Source organism: Globicephala melas, chromosome 9 (genome assembly GCF_963455315.2).
Source record: "Globicephala melas chromosome 9, mGloMel1.2, whole genome shotgun sequence".
NCBI lineage: Eukaryota > Metazoa > Chordata > Mammalia > Artiodactyla > Delphinidae > Globicephala > Globicephala melas.
This window is the reverse complement of record NC_083322.1, coordinates 99,269,545-99,292,146: the sequence shown is the minus strand read 5'-3', so window position 1 is coordinate 99,292,146 and position 22,602 is coordinate 99,269,545. Positions and strand designations below refer to the sequence as shown.

The 22,602-nt window shown below is 37.5% G+C and overlaps 1 long non-coding RNA gene across 3 annotated transcripts in view; it reads left to right on the top strand.

The window, feature by feature from the left end:
* Position 1: 1 nt before the first annotated feature.
* LOC115860979 (uncharacterized) overlaps positions 2-22,602 on the top strand; it is a 138,643-nt gene continuing 116,042 nt past the window's right edge. For all 3 annotated transcript variants that reach the window (XR_009565178.2, XR_004042634.3, XR_009565177.2), the window contains exons 1-3: positions 2-210; positions 16,258-16,346; positions 20,964-21,048. This is a non-coding gene — a long non-coding RNA (uncharacterized lncRNA). The remainder of the gene's footprint in view (positions 211-16,257; positions 16,347-20,963; positions 21,049-22,602) is intronic.

Here is a 22,602-nt window from a genome sequence, read left to right as displayed (position 1 = left end):
ACGGGTTCGCGGAGTGCGAGTCTATGGCGTCGGCGGCGGTTTGGGTAGTTCCGGGGAGAGCGTGGGGAGTGGCGTGGGCCCCTGCGCTCCGTGGGCCGCCGCGATACTCACCCGAGCTCCCTAGCTGGGTCAACTCTGCTGGACCGGTCCGGACGACAGGCTCTGATAGGCTTCGTCTTGGGCGGTGACCTCTTGACTGCCCGTCCGTTTGTACGTATTTAATTGTAGTCGTCAACAATGAACCTTGTAAGCAACATAGTGTTTTGTGACCGACCTCCCTTGAAACGGTCTCCCACCCGCAAAACCTGGCCTTCCTCTGTGTCCATCTTTGGAATTCCCCAGGAATTGAGGCCATGGTCTGGGTTTGCCGTGGGGACATGGTACAGGGTATACGTGTTATCCGACTATGGGTTTTGCTGAGACTATTATGAACCCAGACATTTGGTGCTAAATGGTGCTGTGATGTTACGTTTTTGGAATGAATCAGTGTGTCCTCGATTATTTATCAAGCACCTAAGGTGTATAACGCTTTACTAGGTGCTATGAATGAGCCAGATATGTCATGCTCTCTTATTACGGTCTAGTAAGGGAATTCACAGGGGAGGGAAGGGAACAGACAAGAAAGCAAAATATACGTTAGTAAAAATACTATATGGCAAATAAAAAGTGTGTTGTGAAGAGAGAAAAAAATAAAGGACGGTGGAATAAAGACAGCATTCCTTTGGATGATCACTGTAGGACTCTAAGGCCACGTCACCTGAGCTAAAGGCCTAGGGGTGAAGACTTAGTTAAACACCCCAATCTGTCCAGAATTTTAAAATTCTTAAAACTAAGGCCAAGTACCCATGTGAACTTTACAATACGTATGGACCACCTGCAGTACAGTGTATGAAAACTGTTAAAAACGTAAATTCCTGACCTCTAACCCACTGAATCAGAATATTTAGTCATTTAGGGATTAGAAACCTACATTTTTTTTAACCTTAGCAGGAGCGTTTAGGTACTGAAGATCACAGCACTGAGGGTTCTAACCTTTCTCTGAACTCAGCTCTATCAGCTGCTCCTGAGTTACATTTATTCCTCTGGTACCCTTGTCATGTTCCATTGTTAGGCAGAGAGAAGAAGTATGTTTTACAGACCTCTGGGCTTTGGAAAAGTTTTTACTCTGCTTCATTCCCAACACATCCTGTAGTCAAATATTCTGTGCAATAACTGTTAACAGGCTCCAGTATTTTGCCTTGACATGGGACAAAACCCCATAATCATATCATCACATATTCGGAAAACCTAGGTTCTTACCTAGAAAACAAGTGATGCCCATCACCCTGACAATATATATATTACAGCAGACCGCTGAGCTCTGTGGACGCCACATTGAACCATTATGTCCTTGATATTTAGGTGAGACTATATTTGTATATCCACACTTGAGTAATTATAGAGTTTCTCCTTGAGTTCTGAACTTATGGACATAGATATGGAAATGCCAAATGTCATACAAGCAGAGTACAGCCTTTTACCATGGAAGGGGTGCATGAAACTATACTATTGCAACATTCTTATATTTTTCATGAAGTGGTGTAGTATTAAGACTATGTTAAGAATGCAACCACTAAAGAAAAAAATTAAAAACTGCAAAGCTATATAGCTGAAAAAACAATCACGTATTAAAATGGCATTCAGAGAAATACGCAATTAACCCAAAACCCAAAAGGAGGAAGGGAGAAAAAAAAAAACAAAAAACAAAACAGGAGAACTAAATATAACCACATCTGTAATTTCATTACATCCAAATGTAATTTTTATGTTTAAAAACTCCCCTTAAAAAGCAGATGTCAAAGTAATTGAAAAAAAAACAAAGATTTAGCTATATGCTGATTATATAAGTACACTTTAAGTATAAAGACGTATAGGTTGCAAGTAAATAGATGGAAATGCAAACAATAAGAAGACGTCAGAATTTGGTACTGGGGTTTGTTTATATCAGATAATATTAGATAGTGTAGACTTTAACATAGGAATTACTGGAGATAAAAAGGAAGCATTTTCATAATGATAAAAGATATATCAATCATAATATCTTCATCAGGAAGGTATATCAATCAAATTTGTGTGCACCTAGTAACTGAGGTTAAAAATACAGGAAACAAAAATTAACAAAAAGACCACTGTACAAACAAGTAGGGGATTTTATGTCTTTGTTCCACAACTTACAGCATTAGACAAAAAAGTAAATCAACAAAGAAATAGAAGATCTGAACAACATTGTCAACTACCCTGACCTGATTAGTCTACAAGTGGAGCACTACCCCCCAAAACTGCAAATACACATCGTCTTCAAGTGCACATGGTAACTTTACCAAGATAGAACATATACTGGGTCATAAAACAAGTCTTATATTAAAAAAGTTTCAAATCATACATTTTTTTCTGACCATTGTGGAATTAAATTAGAAATCTATAACAACCAGATACTTAGAAAAATCTCCAGGTATTTGGAAATTAAATAACATGCTTCTAAATAAATAATTCAAAGGGTTAAAGCAGAAATCAAGAGGGAAATTAGAAAATTAATTGAACCGAATGATAATGAGAATATAGTATATCAAACTGCAATATATCACTACACACCCTGAGAATGCTTAAAAAGGTTGACAACATCAAATCTGGGTATAAATATTAGATCAGTCAGAACTGTTATCATTGTCAACAGGAGTGTAAAATGGTACCCAGCAGTTTTATAAAATTAGGTGTATACCACTCTATAATCCCTCAATTTCAATTTTAGGTATTTACTGAAGTGATATGAAAATATATTCACCAAAAGACTTGTACAAAGATATAGACAAAAAACTAAAAGTGAGTCAGGTCCATCAACAAAGAATGGATGAACAAAAAGATGTATTTCCACAATGAAATACTAAAATATATATATTTATGTAACACCATTGATTAATATCAGAAACATTGTGGTGAGTGAAAGAAGTCTATGCAAAAGACCGCATACTGTAAATAATATTTGTAAGAAGTTCCAGACAAGGCAAAATTAATATATGTTGAAAACAGTGTTTGGGCATAGGGATTAAGACGGAGGACGAGAGAACTCAGGCGTGAAAATAATGTAACTTGACAAGGATTAGGGTTACACAGGAGTCTTAGTTCAGACTGCTGTAATAAAATACCATCAACTGGATGGCTAAAACAGTAAACAATTATTTCTCACAGTTCTGGAAGATAGAAGTTCCAGATCAGGGTGCCAGCGTGGTTGGGTTCTTAGTAGAGAGTGTGGTCCCAGTTTACAGACGGCTGTCTTCATGGCATCTGCACATGGATGCTAATCCCACCATGGGGGCTCCACCCTCATCACCTGATTACTTCCCAAAGTCCCCACCTCCAAGCACCATCACATTAGCACTTCAGCAAATGAATGTGGGGCGTACAGACATTCAGTCATGGCAGCAGGTGTGTGCATTTCTCACACGACATCGAATGGTACTCATAAGGTCTGTATTCTACTTCATGTAAAGTTTACCTCAAAAAATAAAACACCATACACAAACACTGAACTCTTGCTCTAGTTAAATGATATAACCACTGACAGGAGTGAAGTGTACAGGTACAAGTATACAGTCATTGAAAGATTCTTAGGTGTAGTAGTATGGGTATTCACTGAACAATTGAACTTTTACGTATGTTTGAATTTTTTCATAATGTGGAAAAGATCTATATGCACATCACTAAGTCAAGTTTTTAAAATTTTGTTTTGACATAAATAATGTCGACTATAAATTGTAAGTATACATAGTAGAAATTTTAAATTGCCCCTCAATTTAAAAATATCAGTGAAATATTGATAGTGTTATGTGAGATAAGCTGAATTAATGCTCCATTTAGATTCCTGAATCTCTGCTTGAAGTAAGAAAGTTTAAAAACCCTTGTATAGATATAGGATTTTTTTAAAAAACGCCAAGTTTAAATAATACACCTTCCAAGTAGGTTAAGTAATATTTTACCCAGAGTTCTAGTCTTTTGTTCCTTAAAGTAGAAAAATATAATCTTTAATTGAAAATGGGGTATATGTTTTTTTTTTACATTTATTTTACTAACAAGCAAGATCTCTGTGCTTCTCTGAAAGAGAGTTAAAAATTATACCTCTAGGGCTTCCCTTCCCACAGGCTTCCCTGTGGGGTCACGGGTTCGTGCCCCGGTCCGGGAAGATCCCACATACCGCAGAGCGGCTGTGCCCGTGAGCCACGGCCGCTGAGCCTGCGCGTCCAGAGCCTGTGCTCCGCAACAGGAGAGGCCACAACTGTGAGAGGCCCGCATACCACAAAAAAAAAAAAAAAAAGATTGTACCTTTATATCTTCTTTCTATAGGTTTTCAAAATGGGTACAGGTGTGCCTCGGAGATATTGTGGGTTCAATTCCAGACCAGTGCTATAAAGCAAATATCACAATAAAGCAAGTCACATGAATTTTTTGGTTTCCCAGTGCATATAAAAGTTATGTTCATACTATAGTATAGTCTGTTTTGTGTGCAGTAACATTATGCCTAAAAAGTGTACATTACTTAAAAAATATTTTATTGCTAAAAAGCGCTAATCATCATCTGAGCTTTCAGTGAGTTGTCATCTTTGTGCTGGTGGAGGGTCTTGCCTGGATGTTGGTGGCTGCTGACTGATCAGGGTGGTGGATGCTGAAAGCTGGGGTGGCCGTGGCCATTTCTCCGTAAAGACAGCAATTAAGTTTGGCACATGAATTGACTCTTCCTTTCACTTGAACACTTAGAGGCTGTTAATTAGCCCAATTTCAATATTGTTGTGTCTCAGGGAATAGAGAGGCCTGAGGAGAGGGAGAGAGATGGGGGAACAGCTGGTCAGTGGAGCAGTCAGGACACACACAACATTTATAAAGTTCTCTGTCTTACATGAGTGTGGTTTGTGGTGCCCCAAAACAATTACAATAGTAACATCAAAGATCACTGCTCTCAGATCCTCATAACAAATATAAAAATAATGAAAAAGTTTGAAATATCATGAGAATTATCAAACTGTGTTACAGAGACAGGAAGTGAGCAAATGCTGTTGGAAAAATGGTGCCAGTAGACTTGCCCAACACATGGGTGCCACAAATCTTCAATTTGTAGAAGTGCGGTATCTGCGAAGCACAGTAAAGTGAAGTGCAATAAAATGAGGTATGCCTGCTTTAAAACATGTAATTCTCTAATAATTATATTCTCGTTGCAGTAATTGAGCTAGTTCTATATTGGGTTACAAAATAGTAAATATCATACCACAAAATAGTAAATATGTACCACATTGGGTTACATTATAGTAAATATCACAACATCTATGTATTTATATATGTCTCAGGGAAAGCCTTTAAAGATATAGATCTGATATAGATTTGATGATGTTTGCTACTTTAGGTTTGATACTGTTTAAATTTTTTTCCATTGACAATTTTTACTAGTTTAAATTTAAAAAAATTTTAAGTCCTTTTTTTTAAGGTAATAAGATATTTGATAAAACAAGAGATAGTAAAACTCTACAGATGACTTAGTTTTCTAAAATAATTACAAGAGAAAAAGAATCTATGAGTCAAATATATCTAAAAAGCATATTAACTTATGACAGCTTATATTTATCTTGATTCAATAAAGAAGCTGCTATTTTATACATACACTAATTATAATATTAAAAATTATTGTTAACAATTTAGGAATGATACTGGGTTATTGTCCTAAGATTTAAGGTATGTGAAATAAGACTTGCTAATTGGGGAGTGGAGAGGATAGTCCACCAATTTAGTTGTTTCATAAAGTAGCTTCTGCATAATTAAGTCTGTGGTTGTGCAGTTTTTGGTTGCTGTAGCATTTTAATCCCTCATGTAGAGGCAGATGGGAAAAGTTAAGACAGTGATTGCTACCTAACCCCCTAAGTTATGTGGTACTGCTTCAGAGGGTAGAACCTGTGTAAACATGATGTCAAAATCTAACACTATAGTATGTATTTAGAGCAAATTCCATCCATATTTGGACATATAGCTGTTATCTTAATTTTTTTGGTTGTTGAGTACATCTTTTTTAAGCAGTTGTGATTATATTTTTGAAATAACATTTTTTTTTTTTTTTGCGGTACGTGGGCTTCCCACTGCTGTGGCCTCTCCCGTTGCGGAGCACAGGCTCCGGACGCGCAGGCCCAGCAGCCACGGCTCACGGGCCCAGCTGCTCTGCGGCATGCGCGATCCTCCTGAACCGGGGCACGAACCCACGTTCCCTGCATCGGCAGGCGGACTCCCAACCACTGCACCACTAGGGAAACCCCTGAAATAACATTTTTATCAAAAATAATACATGCTAATTATTTTTAAAATTCAGACAGTACAGACAAGTACAAAGAAAATGTTAAAAATCAACCACTATCCTTTATCCAGTAAAATGCTTTGTTAACAGATGAACCCACTCCAGTTCTCTCTCTGCAAACATACAGGTTGAAAGATATCTAGGTAAATAGCTAGAAAAAGTATACAGATATATAATAAAAATATGATCATATTAAAATTATATTTAAAATATCAAGTTTATCTGAGTTTAACAGAAGAAAAATGAACTGAAATGAAAATGAAATAATTTCCAAATTTCTGAATGTGAGATGATAAACATTTCTTTACCACATGCTATATTGCTCCTTAATTATAACTCTTAGATTAAGAGGAAACATTAGGTTGGAGTTATTATAAGGTATATATTCTTGAAATGTTTTAATTTTAGTAAAATTGGTGCCGTGCTATGATGAGAAATTTAACACACTTCCTCCCTCCTTATTCCTCTCCCCTCCAACTTCTGTTAGTGTATTGGAATAGTCCCTACACAAGGAATTAATCTCTTGGTGAAGCCCACTTTAATACTTTTAAAACAATAAAGTAAAAATTATAAGAAAAGTAAAAATTGTAAGACCTTCACACTCCTATTAACCATCATACTAGATGTCCTTACTCATGACATAAAAAAGGGGAGGGGGGGAAGGCATATAGATGGAGAATAAAAAAAACTTGTCTTTTTTCACAGATGACATGATAGTCTGTATAGAAAATCCCAAAAACTCAACAAAAAAATATCCTGGAACTAATAAACAATTACAGCCAGATTACAGGATTACAGGATACCAAGTTAATATACAAAAGTCAATTGCTTTCAAATTGGAATTTGAAATAAAAAATACATCACTTTTATTAGCACCAAAAAAAAAAAAAGAGAGAGAGATAGGCAGGAAGGAGGCAGGCAGACATAGGTATAAATTTAACAAAATATGTGCAAGATCTATACTAAGAGAACTACAAAATTGTTGGAAGAAATACAAATGTAAATAAATGGAGAGATATTCCATGTTCACAGATTGGAAGACTCAATATTTTAAAGATGTCAGTATTTCCCAATTTGGTATTCAACACAATTCCTATCAAAATCCCAGCAAATTATTTTGGGTATCAACAAACTGGTTCTAAAGTTTATAGAAAGACAAAAGAGTAGCCAACACAATATTGAAGAAGAATAAAGTTGGAGAACTGTCACTACTAGGCTTCAAGACTTACTGTATATTCTGTAGTAATCAAGACAATATGGTATTGGTGAAAGAAGAGATAAATAGATCAATTGAACAGTAGAAAATCCAGAAATAGACCCACACAAATGAGACAACTGATCTTTGACAAATGAGCAAAGGCAATTCAAAAGAGCATAGATAATCTTTTCAGCAAAAGGTACTGGAATAACTGGATATCCAGTCACAGAACTTAGACATTTTACAAAAATTAAAATGGATCATAGACCTAAATGTAAAATGCAGAACTCTAAAATGTCTAGAAGATAACGTAAGAGAAACAGAGGTGACCTTAGGTTTGGTGATGTATTTAGATACAACACCAAAGGCATGATCCATGAAAGAAAAAGATAAGTGTGACTTCATCAAGATCGAAAACTTCTGCTCTACATAAAGACACTGTTGAGAGAATGAAAAGACAAGTCACTGGGAGAAAATATGTGCAAAATGCATGTCTGATAAAGACTTGTATTCAGAATCTACAAAGAACTCTTGAAAGTCAGCAACTAAAAAAATTCAAAAAGAGGCAAAAGATCTGCACACGATACCTCACCAAAAAAGATATACAGATGGCAAATATGAAGAAGTGCTCAATATCACGTCATCAGGCAATTGCAAATTAAAACAATGAGATGTGCCTATTAGAATCGCTAAAATCCAAAATACTGACAACAGCAAGTGCTAATGAGGATGTGGAGCCACAGGAGCTCTCATGCATTGCTGGTCGGTATGCAAAATGGTGCAGTCACTTTGGAAGACACTTGGGCATTTTTTACAAAGCTAAACATAATCTGACTATACTATCCAGCAGTCACGCTCCCTGGTGTTTAACCCAAATGAGTTGAAAACGTACACAGGGATTTTTATAACAGCTTTATTTATCATTGTGAGATGTGGAGGCAACCAAGGTGCCTTTCAGTAGATGAATGGATAAACAATCTGTGATACATCCATAGAATAGAATGTTATCCAGTGTTTAAAAAAAAAAAAAAAAAGAGCTATCAAGCTGTGAAAAGACGTGAAGGAACCTTAAATGCGTATTTCTCGGTGAAAAAAGACAATCTGAAAAGGCTGCACACCGTTTGCTTCCAGCTGTGACATTCTGGAAAAGGCAAGACTGTAAAGACAGGAAAAAGTTAGTAGTTACCTGGGGTATGGGGACAGGGAAGAAAGAATGTCTAGGTGTAGCATGGGATTTTGAGTGCCTGGAAACTTGTGAATGAACCACAATGGTGGCTACATGATGGTATGCATTCGTCAAGACTCATAGAACTGTACAACACAAAGAGTGATACCTAGTGTAAATGATGGACTTTGGTTAATAATGTATTCATCAATAGTAACAGATGTACAAGTTGTGAATAATAGGGGAAACTGCAGTGGGAGGGGGAGGGTGTAGTCATTTTCTGTACTTTATATTCAATGTTTTCTGTAAACCTTAAACAGTAAAGTGAGTGAAAATAAAAAATAAGACTAGGAAATGGGAAGAAACTAGTCATTCTGTTGTTTTCTTTATGCTTTATCAAAACCACTGTTAAACAACACTGAGTGTCCTGTGCTCTTTCCCTCTACTACCAGTCAGTCTTTTCTTCCCCCAAGATGATGAGAAGTCCAGCACCTCTCCCAAGACAAAGTGGATGAGATGACTTTGATCCCAAACCTAGCTATAACCAGTTGACTTATTTCAAGAAGGCACGGGGTTCTGACCTTTTCATTGCATTCCCTGGGGCTTAAATAATGGAGCATGATGACATTCAATTGCACTTTCTTTACATCGAGCCATGGAGAGTGTTAGGAGCTGAATTGTGTCTCCCCAAAACTTACATGTAGAAGTCTTAAGCCCCAGGACTTAGAATGTGATTGTATTTGGGGATGGGGCCTTTAAGGAGGTAATTAAGTTAAAATGAGGTAATTATTGTGGGCCCTATTCCAGTGTGCCTGATGTTCTTATAAGAAAAGGAAGTTTGGACCCAGGTGCAGAGGGAAGGTGGTATGAAGATACAGTGAGAAGACAGCCATCTGAAGTTAAAGAGAGCAGTCTCACAAGAACCCTTCCCTGCTGACATCTTGATCGCAGAATTCCGGCCTCCAGAATTGTGAGAAAATAAATTTCTGTTTAAGCCATCCAGTCTGTGGTGCTTTGTTATGGCAGCTCTAGCAAATTGGGGCAAGTTTTTATTGCCTTTTTTTCTTCCTGTTTTCTAAAAGAAATAAAAGTTCAAGCAAGTATAATTTTTGGACACAGTAACATCACAAGAATATAAAAATCATGAAATGTTTTCCATGGTTGCACTGTAGAATTAACCTTTTAGGAAGATATTTATAGAGCTTTGTGAAAATTTATATTGAGAAAGATTGCAGATTTTAAACTATCTTTTCAAAACTATTTCTTGATCAGTTAAATTTCCTTGTCAAGTAGTTTTATTTTTTTTTAAGGTTCTTATAGACAGTACATTTCCTGAGTTCACACATGTTTGAATATATCTGTCTTTATATTTTAGTGACATGGGTGGGTATAAAATTGTCACTTTATTATTTTTAAAAATTTGGCTGAAATTAATCACTCCGTTATATCCTAGCACTAAGTGTTACTAAGGAGAAATTTGACACTGGCTTGAAATATTCCCATCTTACTTTGTCCCCTCTGTGCGATTAAAGAATTATTTCTCTATTCCTGAAATTCAGTGGTAAACAACTCTCAATAAAAACTGATATTCTGTATAATTTTTTACATAGACTATTTGATTCGTACTTCAGGGAAATTTTGTAGTAAGTTTTCTGCTTGATCTGCTGGGGTATCTGTTTAAGGAAATGACCTTTTGTTAGCTTTTCTTCTTTCTTTATATATTATATTTTCTTAATGTTTTACCTTGCTTGTTCCTCTGTTCACTGTGATTAGCTCAAGCCCTTTTGTACTTTATTATTTCAGTTTTTAACTCTATTCTGTTTCTTGCTATTTCTAATTCATTCCCTGATATTATTTTGTTCTCAATTTTTTTCTTTAGTAGTACAGTTTTGTCTTTTTTATTCTGTTTTTAAAATTTAACTGACGAGTAATCATTTTCTGGAGTTCACGTCCTTATTAAGGTTCTTTTGTCACAAAAAGTTGTAGAGAGTTTCCTTCTGTTTCTTTGAGATTTCTACTCTTTGTCTTCTTATGCTATCTTCATATCTCCTTGTATTTACCTTTCAGTAGTATGCTTGTATAATTTAAATTTAAACAATCCTTTAAAAATATTTATTATGAAAAATTTAAAGCCACAAAAATACAGGGAATGGTATAATTATGTCCTTTCTTTTCATCTTGCATATGCAGAACATAGGCTACTCTGCTTGACTTGCCCTTTGTTCTCTATAGTGTGGTCGAGTTTTCCTCAGTGTCGCTCATACTCAGAGTCCTGATTGTTTCCTTAGACCTGCAGCTCGGAAGGTGAGCATTGCTCCTGTTGCCTTCTCTGTAGCCTGAGGATGCAGGGAAATGGCATAGGCCTGGCTCCAGCTATGTTTCCTTTGCTTAAGGATATGGATTCTGTTTTCTCCTTTGACCCAGTGCCCTATCTTAATATTCGCTTGGCCCAAAGTGCACCCAGTTATTGTGTGGGTGATCCCTTACTCTCAGACTGTTCTTCCAACCCACACAGGTCTTAGAGCTCTTCTGCCCCTCCAGAGCGTCTTGCTGTAGATGCTTTTACTCCTGAAGATTTTGTTACCGAGCCCAAGCTCATACTGCTCACCACATGACAGGGCAATAAATTGAGAGACGAGTTGTTGGGATAAGAAATAATGACTTTATTCAGAAGACCAGCAGACTGAGAAGATGGTGGACTAGTGTCCAAAAGACCCATCTTGCCCAGGTTTGGGTGCTAGTTTCTTTTATGGAACAGAGAGGTGGGAGGTGAGGAGGTAACATTAAAAAGATAAGTTGTTGCAAATATTTCCTGGTTTCTGCCAGACTCCAAGGGGGTGGGTCAGTTTCTTCTTTCCTGCAGCCATTCACAGGTGGGCCTGGTCAGGATGCTTCCTGTGAGCTGAAAAAAGGGATTTATCTTAATGTTCAGGCATAGGAGGTGGGGTTCCCAGAGATGGGCTGTTATGCATAACAAAGGTTAAAGTAAAAGAAATACATCCAATATGGAGTCAGATTTGTTCTTCCCTATTACAATTTCTTTTTGAATTTTACCTGAGCTTCCTGTTCAACCCTCCAACTACTTTTCTCCAAAGTAAGAAATAATTGTGGAAATTCTCAATATTTCATTCTCTCTCTTTCTGGAGCTTAGGGTTAAGGCTAGGAAGCTATGCCAAGCCGTGCCAGAATATTTTTTTTTTCTTTTTTCACTACTTATTGAAGTCTATGGCATGAAGTTGTATGCTTTTCCTTGTTTGGTTCTTGCTCTTGAAATTTTCGCTGTGCTAATAATTATTGTTAGTTACGTTAGATGTTGGAGGAGATGAATTCTGAGCTCCTGCTTTAATTCACAATCATTGCTATTTTAATAAGAAGATTGGAGATTAAAATATCAGGCCCTGCTATCTTGTGATTGTTTTTAATCCAGAAGCTCTCTTTAACTGGAAATACAGAGATCTCTACACTATTACAAGAGGCTATTTGATATGCCTGTTTTTATCTTCTATTCACTTTCCTAGCACTGCTCTTAGCACCTACCCTCTACTAATTGATGCAATAGGAATAATTTAACCCTTAAGAAGGTAACTGTTCTAGCCTATGATATTACACCAATTAACATGGGATAATACTAGGAATAATGGTGAGAAAACAGAACAGTAGTAAAAATCGCCAAGCCAGAAGGATTGTTAAAGGACAAAGAGTTCAATTGCCCATTTTTACAGATAGAAATGGAAGGAAGTGTGGAGGATTATAAATGCAGAGTCTTGGCCTTTGAGCCAAGCTTCCTAACTCCCAGGAAGGAATTATTTTTGCATTTTATCTCTTTCTCTACTACCCCATAGTGAATCCTCAGATTGTTACTTTCTAGCTGTTTTAAGAAATGAGAAATTTAGTACTTAGCCCTCAGGTTAGTTCAACCCAACCTAAGGATTAAGTACCAAGGAAGGACATGATTTATTCACTGCACAAGAGGACCATCTATCTACCCACAACATCCAGCTCCCTCCATTATAGCTGGTGTTGACTCAGTGGATTATAATATCTCCTCCCTTTCTATTATTCATAATGCATACCACTTAAGACTGATAGTGCTATTAAGAGCTCTGTCAAAGGGGTTGAATATACCAGGTGAAGGAAGATTACTGGTTTGGTCAAGCATGTATAAGAACTTCAGCTTCCAGCCATGATGGAGAAACTAGAAAAAGACATGTCCACGCATTGTTTAAAAAAAATGAAACTGGACAAAATATATGAAATAACCGCTTTCAAACACTGAGTCTTAAAATCACTCCAGCCTTCTGCCTGAAGGGCACTGTCTAAAGCAAAGCTTCAGGGTTGAGGGGAGGATCCCTTGCAGAGGTCTTGAGTTCAGGAGATTATTATTAGGGATCAAGAAGTCTGAGATGCTGGAATTTCTGGGGCAGAGCAGCATAGAGGAGGGAGCTAGATGGAGAAAGAGCTGTAGAAATCTTCAGGGTTCTCTGTGAGTCTGTTGATAAAAACTAAGCTATGCTAACATAAGGTAAAACTCCACCAGGCTGGGCTAACAATGACCAGGTGCCCTCAGATGAATCATTCCCAGAGGACACAAGATCTAGGAAACATGCAAGTTCTGACCAGCCAAATGGGGAATCTTTGTCAACTATATGGAACATTTAGTAGAAACCTCAGAAGGGTGATACCTTAGTAATAGTACTAAATTAGACATAGAGTAAACACAGAGAGGAAGGGAGGGAAGGAAGCAGCAGTCGAAGCCAAACAGGAGTTGACAGTGTTCCTGTCAACAATAACAGGGCGTTAACAATGAGTTACTTTGAAACAATTATTAAAAATATGGTCAAGGGACTTCCCTGGTGGTGCAGTGGTTACGAATTCCACCTGCTGGTGCAGGGGACTTGGGTTTGATCCCTGGTCTGGAAAGATCCCACATGCTGCGAGCAACTAAGCCAGTGAGCCACAACTACTGAGCCTGTGCTCTGGAGCCCGCGAGTCACAACTACTGAGCCCTCGTGCCACAACTACTGAAGCCTTTGAGCCACGACTACTGAGCCCACGTGCAGCAACTACTGAAACCCGTGCACCTAGAGCCTATGCTCTGCAACAAGAGAAGCCACTGCAATGAGAAGGTAGCACACTGCAATGAAGAGTAGCCCTCACTCGCTGCAACTAGAGAAAGCCCGCACACAGCAACAAAGGCACAACGCAGCAAAAAATATATATATATGGTCAAGGATTCAAAGAAAAACATCATGAAAAGATCAGTGGAAAGTATTATAACGAGATCCAAACAGAACTTTACAGCTGAAAAATACAGTATCTTAAATAATAAATTTACAGTATAAGGATAGCATCCAATGAAAACTTAAGAATATCAGTAAATGTGAACACATAGCAACAGAAACTACCATAATAGAAAAACATAAAGAAAAAAAATTCAAAAGAACAAAATTTTAGTGACCTGTAGGCAGTAAATTTTAACAACTAGCTCAAGGGGGGGAAAAAGACTTGATTTATAGCATAGGCCAATTTTTATGATGTAAATACTCACACTATTGTTGATTTCAAGGTACCAATGTGACATCACTGAACACAAAATTTTCCAAATTTGATTAATTATAAACCAACACACACATCCAATAAGCTAAACAAAGAAACAAACAAATAACCAAGCTGAAGAAACAGAAAAACACAGCAAAGTATATCATTATCATAATCAAATTTTTGAAAATCGTGATTAAAAAGATCATCTTAAAAGTAGCCAGAGGAAGCAATACACAGAAACAAAGACCAAGAGCAAGCATTTCATCTAAAACCGATCACATCTTTAAACTACTGGTGCTGGTTGGGGGAGTGAACCTAGAGTTCTAAACTCATTGGAAATGTCCTTCAGAACTGAAGGATTAAGATTTCTACCTTACAAAGCTAGAAAATGAGAGAATATCAACTCCAAAGTACAAGGAAGACAAAATAAAGATGAGTTGAAATTAATAAACCAAGGGTCGGCAAACCACAGCTTGCAGGCAAAATCTGGCTCACCACTTGTTTTTGTAAATAAAGTTTTATTTGAACATGGTTCCACTCATTCATTTACTTGTTGTCTAGTGCTGCCTTAGAGATCATATGGCTGAAAAACCTAAAATATTTATTTGGCCACGAACAGAAAACATTTACCACCTTTTTAAGTAGAAAATAGAGATAAATCAATGAAACCAAAGGATTCTTTGGAAAATCAATAAAATTGGTAAATCTATACCTAAGATGATAAAAAAAAGAAAAAAATACAAATTTCTAATACCAAGAATGAAAGAGAAGACATCACTATCAATCCTACAGACATTAAAAGGATAAAAAGAGAATAGTACAAATAAATTTATGCTGTTAAATTTGGTAACTTAGAAGCAATGGACAAATTCTTTGTAATATAAAAATTGATAGAAAATCTGAATAGCCATGTATATAGTAAACTGAATTCATAATTAAAAATCTTTCTACAAGGAAAACTCCCAGCCCAAATGTCTTCACTGGTGGATTTTACCAAACATTTTTTTTTTACTTTTAAAAAAATTTTTTTTATTTTATTCATTTATTTTTGGCTGCATTGGGTCTTTGTTGCTGCGTGCGGGCTTTCTCTAGTTGTGGTGATTGGGAGCTACTCTTCATTGTGGTGCACGGGCTTCTCATTGCTGTGGCTTCTCTTGTTGCTGAGCACGGTCTCTAGGCACGTGGGCTTCAGTAGTTGGGGCTCATGGGCTCTAGAGCACAGGCTCAGTAGTTCTGGCACACAGACTTAGTTGCTCCACGGCATGTGGGATCTCCCTGAACCCCGTTGCATCGGTAGGTGGATTCTTAACCACTGTGCCACCAGGGAAGCCCTACCAAACATTTTAAGAAGAAAAAAATAATAATAATATTCACAAACTCTTTTAGAAAATAAAGAAGAAGGAACCCTTTCCAACTCAATTTTTGAAGCTAACATCACTCTTATACCAAAACCAGACAAATACGTCAAAGAAAAAAACCTGCACACCAATATCTCTCAGGAACCTAGATGCAAAAATCATTAATTAATAAACTATTAACAAACTGAATCTAACTATGTGTAATAAGCATAATATATTATGACCAAGTGGAATTTTTCTTGGGAGTGCCAGGTTGACTTAACATATGAAAAATTAATGTAACTCAACCTTAACAGAATAAAGAAGGGGAAAATAAGTTTTCCTGCTTCAGGAGGAGAAGAAAAGGTGCATTTGACAAAATTTAGTCTTCAATTATTACAAAAACTTGCACCAAAATAGGAATAAAAGGCAACTGATAAAAGACATTTTTCTACATAATATGTACAGCTAACATCACAGTTAACAGAAAAGATTGAATCCATATTCCCTAAGATCAGGCTCCATCCCCATCACTTCTTTTCAGCCTTGCACAAGAAGTCCTTGCCAGGCTAGCCAGTACAAAAAAAGCAAGACAGCAATAAAAGGCATTTTTTGTCTTGGAAACAAAAATGTTCATTTGTTTTACTTGCAGATGACATGATTGTGTGTAGAAGTTCCTAAGGAATCTCCAGAACTTACATTAGAGCTAATGAGTGAATTAAGAAGGCCACAGGATGCAAGGTCAGTATACAACACCACTTGTATTCCTACATACTGAAAAATTAGAAAATGAAAAATTTTAAATACCATTATATTTATATACTGTCATCGAAATCATGAAATATTTAAAGATAAATTTAACAAAATATTTGCAAAACCTATTCACTGAATACTATAAAAAAATTGGTGAGAGAAATTAAAGATGTAAAGAAAAATATCATGTTCATGGATTGAAAGACTCAATATTGTTAAGATGTTAGTTCTCCCCAAATTAATAGATGCAATGCCAATCCCAATCAAAATCCCAGCTAGCTATTTTGTAGAACTGGACACGCAGATCCTAAAATGTATTGGGCTGGCCAAAAAGTTCCTTTGGTTTTTAAGTAAAAATAAAAGACACATTTTCACCAAGAACTTTATTGAACCACGTAGTCACCATTTTGTCCCACTACCTTCTGCCATTTTTCAGGCAACTTCATAATTCCATCTTTCCAAAACTTTTTATCTTTTTGAGCAAAGGACTGTTCCAGGTGCCTTTTACAGTCTTCCAGGGGATGGAAAGTTTTTCCATTAAAAGAATTTTGTAAAGACCGAAATAAATGGAAATCTGAAGGTGCAATGTCTGATGAATACTACGGATGAGTCAGAACTTCCCAGCCAAGCTGTAAGAGTTTTTGCCTGGTCATCAAAGAAACTTGCAGTCTCATGTTATTCTGATGGAAGATTATGCGTTTTCTGTTGACTAATTCTGGATGCTTTTCGTCGAGTGCTGCTTTCACTTGGTCTAATTGGGAGCAGTAGCTGTTGGAATTCATCGTTTGGTTTTCTGGAAGGAGCTCATAATAGAGGACTCCCTTCCAATCCCACCACGTACACAACATCACCTTCTTTGGATGAAGACTGGCCTTTGGTGTGGTTGGTGGTGGTTCATTTCATTTCCCCCACGATCTCTTCCGTTCCACGTTATTGCACAGTATCCACTTTTCATCGCCTGTCACAATTTGTTTTTAAAATGGAACGTTTTCATTACGTTGAAGTAGAGAATAACATGCGGAAATACGGTCAAGCAGGTTTTTTTCGCTTAACTTATGTGGAACCCAAACATCAAAGTGATGAACATGACCAAGCTGGTGCGAATGATTTCCAACGCTTGGTTTGGATAATTTGAATATGTCGACTATCTCCCGTGTGATATAACGTTGATTGTTCTCAATTAAAGTCTCTGTTTGATCACTATCAACTTCAACTGGTCTACCCGACCGTGGAGCACTGTCCAGCGAGAAATCTCCAGCACAAAACTTCGCAAACCACTTTTGACACGTTCAGTCAGTCACAGCACATTCTCCGTACGTGACACAAATCTTTTTTTTTTTTTTTTTTTTGCGTTTCAGTTGTGTTCTTATCTTTCTTGAAATAAAGCATAATATGCAGAAAATGCTGCGCTTTTTTTCCATATTCGATATTAAAATGGCTACACAAAAATTCACCAATTTTGATTTTTTTTTTAAATGCACGCTTATATGACAGCTATCACAATACAGTCTAACAAAATTGTTTCAAATGAAGTTAAAGACAACTAAGGGCAAAAAACCAAACAAACTTTTCGGCCAACCCAATATAAGGAAATGCAGAGGACATACTGTAGCCAAAATAATTTTAAAACAAGGACACATTTGGAGGATCTCAAGACGTATAGAATGAGAGTAATCAGGACAAGTCTAAGTTTTGATAAACAGATAAAAGGAATAAAATAAGGGGTCCAGAAATATGCCCATACAAATACGGTCAACTGATGTTCAAGAAAGGGGCCAAGGGGAACAGATGGTCTTTTTAAGAAAAGATGCTGGTGCATTTAGGTATCTATCTAGGAAAAAAGAAACCTCAGTACTTCCCTCTTATCATATACAAAAATTAACATGAAAAGGATCATAGGCCAAAATACAAATATTAAAACTATAAGGTTTCTAGAAAAAAACATAGGGGAAAATTTTTGTGATCTCAGTATAGGCAAAAGTTTTAGATAGGTAACAAAAAGCTATACCTATAAAAATTATTGATGAATTAGACTTCATCAAAATTTTAAATGTTTGCTCTTCAAAGGACACTTAAGAATACAAAAAGGCAAGTCACAGACTCAGAAAATATACTAACAATGCATGTATTTGGCAAAAGACATGCAGAGCATATACAAAGAAATTTATAACTCAATAATTAGAAGACAACCCAACTTTATAAAGAGGGAAGCAAATTAATCAAACATTTGACAAAATAATATATATGAATGACCAATAAGCATATGAAAAGATGCTTAACAGTATTAGTGAACAGGAAAATGCAAATTAAAATCATCATGAGCTACTACTATATATCCATCATAATGGATAATATGAATGACAACACCAAATATGAAAGATACGACTCAGCTGGAACTCTCATTGATTGCTCTGGGAAAATAAAATGGTAAGGCCATTCTAGAAAATACTTTGTCTGTTTTATGTAAAGTTAAACATCTATTTACCCTGAAACCCAGCCATCTACTTCTAAGTATTTACCAAGAGAAATGAGAACATTTGTACACACTTATTATACACATACTTTCGGAGCAGTCTTACTCAAAATAATTAAAAACTGGAAACAAGCTGTGGCCATCAACAGGAGAATGGTAAATAGAGGAGTAGTCACGCAAAGGAATAGTACTCAGGAGCAAAAATGAATGAGCTACTGATAGATGCAAAAGCATGAACAGATTTTAACAATGTTATGATGAAGAAAAAAAGCACATACTTAAATACAGGCACAAAAGAGTACATACTGTATGATTTCGTTTATATGAAATTCTAAACATCAAAACTGATCTCTAATGATAGAGAGCAGATGAGTGGTTGCCCGGGGCAGCAGCTGGGCATGGGGTTATCTGTAAATAGGCACTAGGGTACCTCTGGGAGATGATGGAAATGTTATGCAACTTGATTGTTCTGGTGGCTGCCTGGGAGTTCATTTTTGAAACTCATTGAAAACTGGTGCACTTTAAAGGGTGCATTTTATTGAGTGTAAATCATACCTCAATACAGTCTTTTTAAAAACTCTTCTTTAAATAAATAAATAAAACTTCTGTTTGAACCTTGAAACAAATGTTCAAATTTCTTTAATTAGAGAACATTTAGGAGTGCTAAAAGAAATAAGGGTTTGCTTATTTTTATCAGCAGTATCTAAGAAAGACGCAAGATGGCGATGTTACTCCAAGAAAGCATATACTCCCCCGGCCTCCTCTCAAATCAGGTTCTAGGCCCAGCACTTTCTTCTCCAGGGGCTTTCAGGAGTCTTTTCCAATATACTTAATTAATTATTGTCTACATTCCAACTATGCCAACAGATTCTTTAAATATCTCCAGAACTTTTAAAGTTCTTCTAAGCATTAAAAATTTTTCTATTGTTGTCAAAGTCAAAATTGAAATAGTTCACAATCAATAAGATTGTTGTTAGGAAGATTTATGTCTACTACAAGTTGTTACTAGCCAATTGAACTGTCTGAGATTTGTCTTACCTCTAGAAAAAGTGCCTGCATTTCGAAAATTAATACAGTCATCCCTCGGTATCTGAGGGGATTGGGTCCAGGACCCCTGTGGATACCAAAATCCAAAATCTAGGGATGCTCACGTTCCTTATATAAAATGGCAGAGTATTTGCATATAACCTACACACAAACTCCCCTATACTTTAAATCATCTCTGGATTACCTATAGTACCTAACACCATGTAAATGCTATCGTTATGTAAGTAGTTGCTTATAAGTATAATATACATGCTTTGTAAATAGTTGCCAGCTTGCAGAAAACTCAATTTTTGCTCTTTGGAACTTTCTGGAATTTGTTTTTTTGAACATTTTGGATCGTGGTTGGTCGAATCCCCGGACGCAGACCCTATGGATACAAAGGGCCTGCTGTACTTTGATTTGTATTTCAGACAGTCAGCCACTAGAGGGCAGTACAGAAACATAAATAAGATACCAAAATGCAATGTGGAAAACGCCAGTGGAATTGTGTGGTTATTACGCTATGGGCACCGGGTTTAGCGTAGGAACCAACTAGATCTTCTACAAAAAGAGACTAAAATGAGATGATTAGTGAGCACCAAAAAGCATTCATTCTATCAGAGTAAAGGGTGAAAAGAAAATGAGTACATTTCTAGAAACCATTTATTTGATTCAGAATTTTTTTGTTTAAAACATTATTTCTCAGTAATAGAGTGTCGAGGAACTCTCCTGAAGATAACTGTAATCTCGACATAATATATTTTAAACACTACATGAAGACATAGGAGAGAGAGGAAAAGCAGGCAGATTCTGCAGGGGGGTGGACGTGGAAGGAGAGAGGTCACTTGGTAAATTTCCCATTTTTATGACTCTTCCCCTGAGAGCAGACCCCAGTCCCAGGGGTGAACCTCGTGATAGTGAAAGCAGAGGCCAGAGTTCAGGGCGGGCACGGTGATGGTGTGAGGGGAGGTGCCCTCACCTGTAGCAGCCCCACACCTGGCCCAGGAGGCGGAGCCCGGGGCTCATCCCTGCTGCTCATCCCTGCCACCGTCAGGGACACCTTGAGCTGTTCATAAACCTCCCTGAGCTTCAGTTTGTTCTTGCAGATCCTGAAGGAAAACACATCTTTCTCATGGGTTCTTTTTGAGGATTAACGGATAATGTGTACGGGGCCTGGCACATCGCAGTTCGGTGAGTGCTGTCTGCTTCCCACTTCTCTTTTGTGGCTTACGTGGAATCTTGTGACTAATTCTCAATTTCTGAGGTAAAGTCTGGTGGCCAAACCCGCAGTCAGCTTGAGACTCTGGTCCTGAACTTTTTTTATAAAGGGCCGTGAGAAAAGAAAAAAGCTTCTCACAAGCTTAGTCTATCTTCTCATCCCCCTTTTAAAATGCAGGTTTGAAGAATAATCTGCCACATTTTTGCAGTGAGTGCTAGCTTGCGGGACCCCCTAAAAGAAGCCCTCAGATGACAGCTGCCTGTAAGGAACTGCAGGAGTTAGCACTTCCCGGGAATGTTTCAGAACCACTGCCTGTCTCCAGCTTCCTGTCACCCTGCACCCTCCAGTCTTTGTTCATCTTTATTTCCTGTGGCCTCCTACTTTCTTCTTGGTGGTTAATTTTACAGAATTTTGAGTGATCGTGTGCACCAGCTTTTAAAAGGGCTACAGCCCCTCTCTACTCTGGAATCATCTGTGATTCGCCTTGTTCCCACCTCTCCCATCCCACCAACACTCACTGCAGGTCCCGTAATTAGACTAAGCAGTCTTTGCCCCTCTACCTTTCCCCACTCCCCTGGACCACGGTGGTAGCCTCCTAACTGGTTCCCTGCTTCCCTCCATGTCACCTGCATGCCATTCTCCTCCAGATCCAAGAGTTAAACTATTAAATATGCTTATCAATTTTTATTAATCCTTCACTTTAACTTCTCCCATAGCTTCTTTTTTTTTTCTTTTTTCCCATAACTTCTTATTCCAGTTAGAACAAAACCTCATCTCCTTACCAGTCCCCTGATTACTTCTCTGAAGTCACCCCTAATACTCTTTCCCTCATTCACTGTGGTGCTCGATTTCTTTCTGTCCCACAGACATTTCAATCTCATCCTTTCATCCAAGCCACTGTTCTTGCTGTTCCCTGTGTTTGAATGTTCTTTCTCTGCTGGGCTGCCTGCCCTTTATCACTCCCGCTTTGACTCTGTTACCATCTCTTCCAAGAAGCCCTTCCTGACTGTCCTGCCTAGGTTGGTCCTGACCCAGCCTCAGTCCCTCTCGATCCAACTGCACTGTTCTGCTTCCTTCACAGCACTTATCACTATCGGAAATTGTATCTCTATCTATTTATTTGTTGCAGCACCATCCAGTTCAGATATAGAGTTTATTGAGAAAAACCTTCAAAGAAGTAGTAGAAGCAGATAGAATCTCCTTGACTCTTGTTACTTGTCAGAGCTTAGGCCGGGTGTAGATATGTCCCATGGCCAAGGTACCAATGAAGAAGGACAGTCCCCTGCAATGTTCCATACATTTGTGGTGAGTACTTTGTGGATGAGGGACAGGGTCAGAGAACATCCTTGAGATCACGTAAGTTCCCTGGCTGGGGAAGTAGCTTTGGTGGAAAGGAGGATGCTCCAGGTCATGGAAACTAGTAATTAGCCCATCCTTCTGTTAAACTGGCTCAGGTCTCCTTCCCAAGCTCTCTGCTCAGCCACCAGAAGTAGGGAGGGCCTGAGCAGCGGGGCCCATCGGCTCTG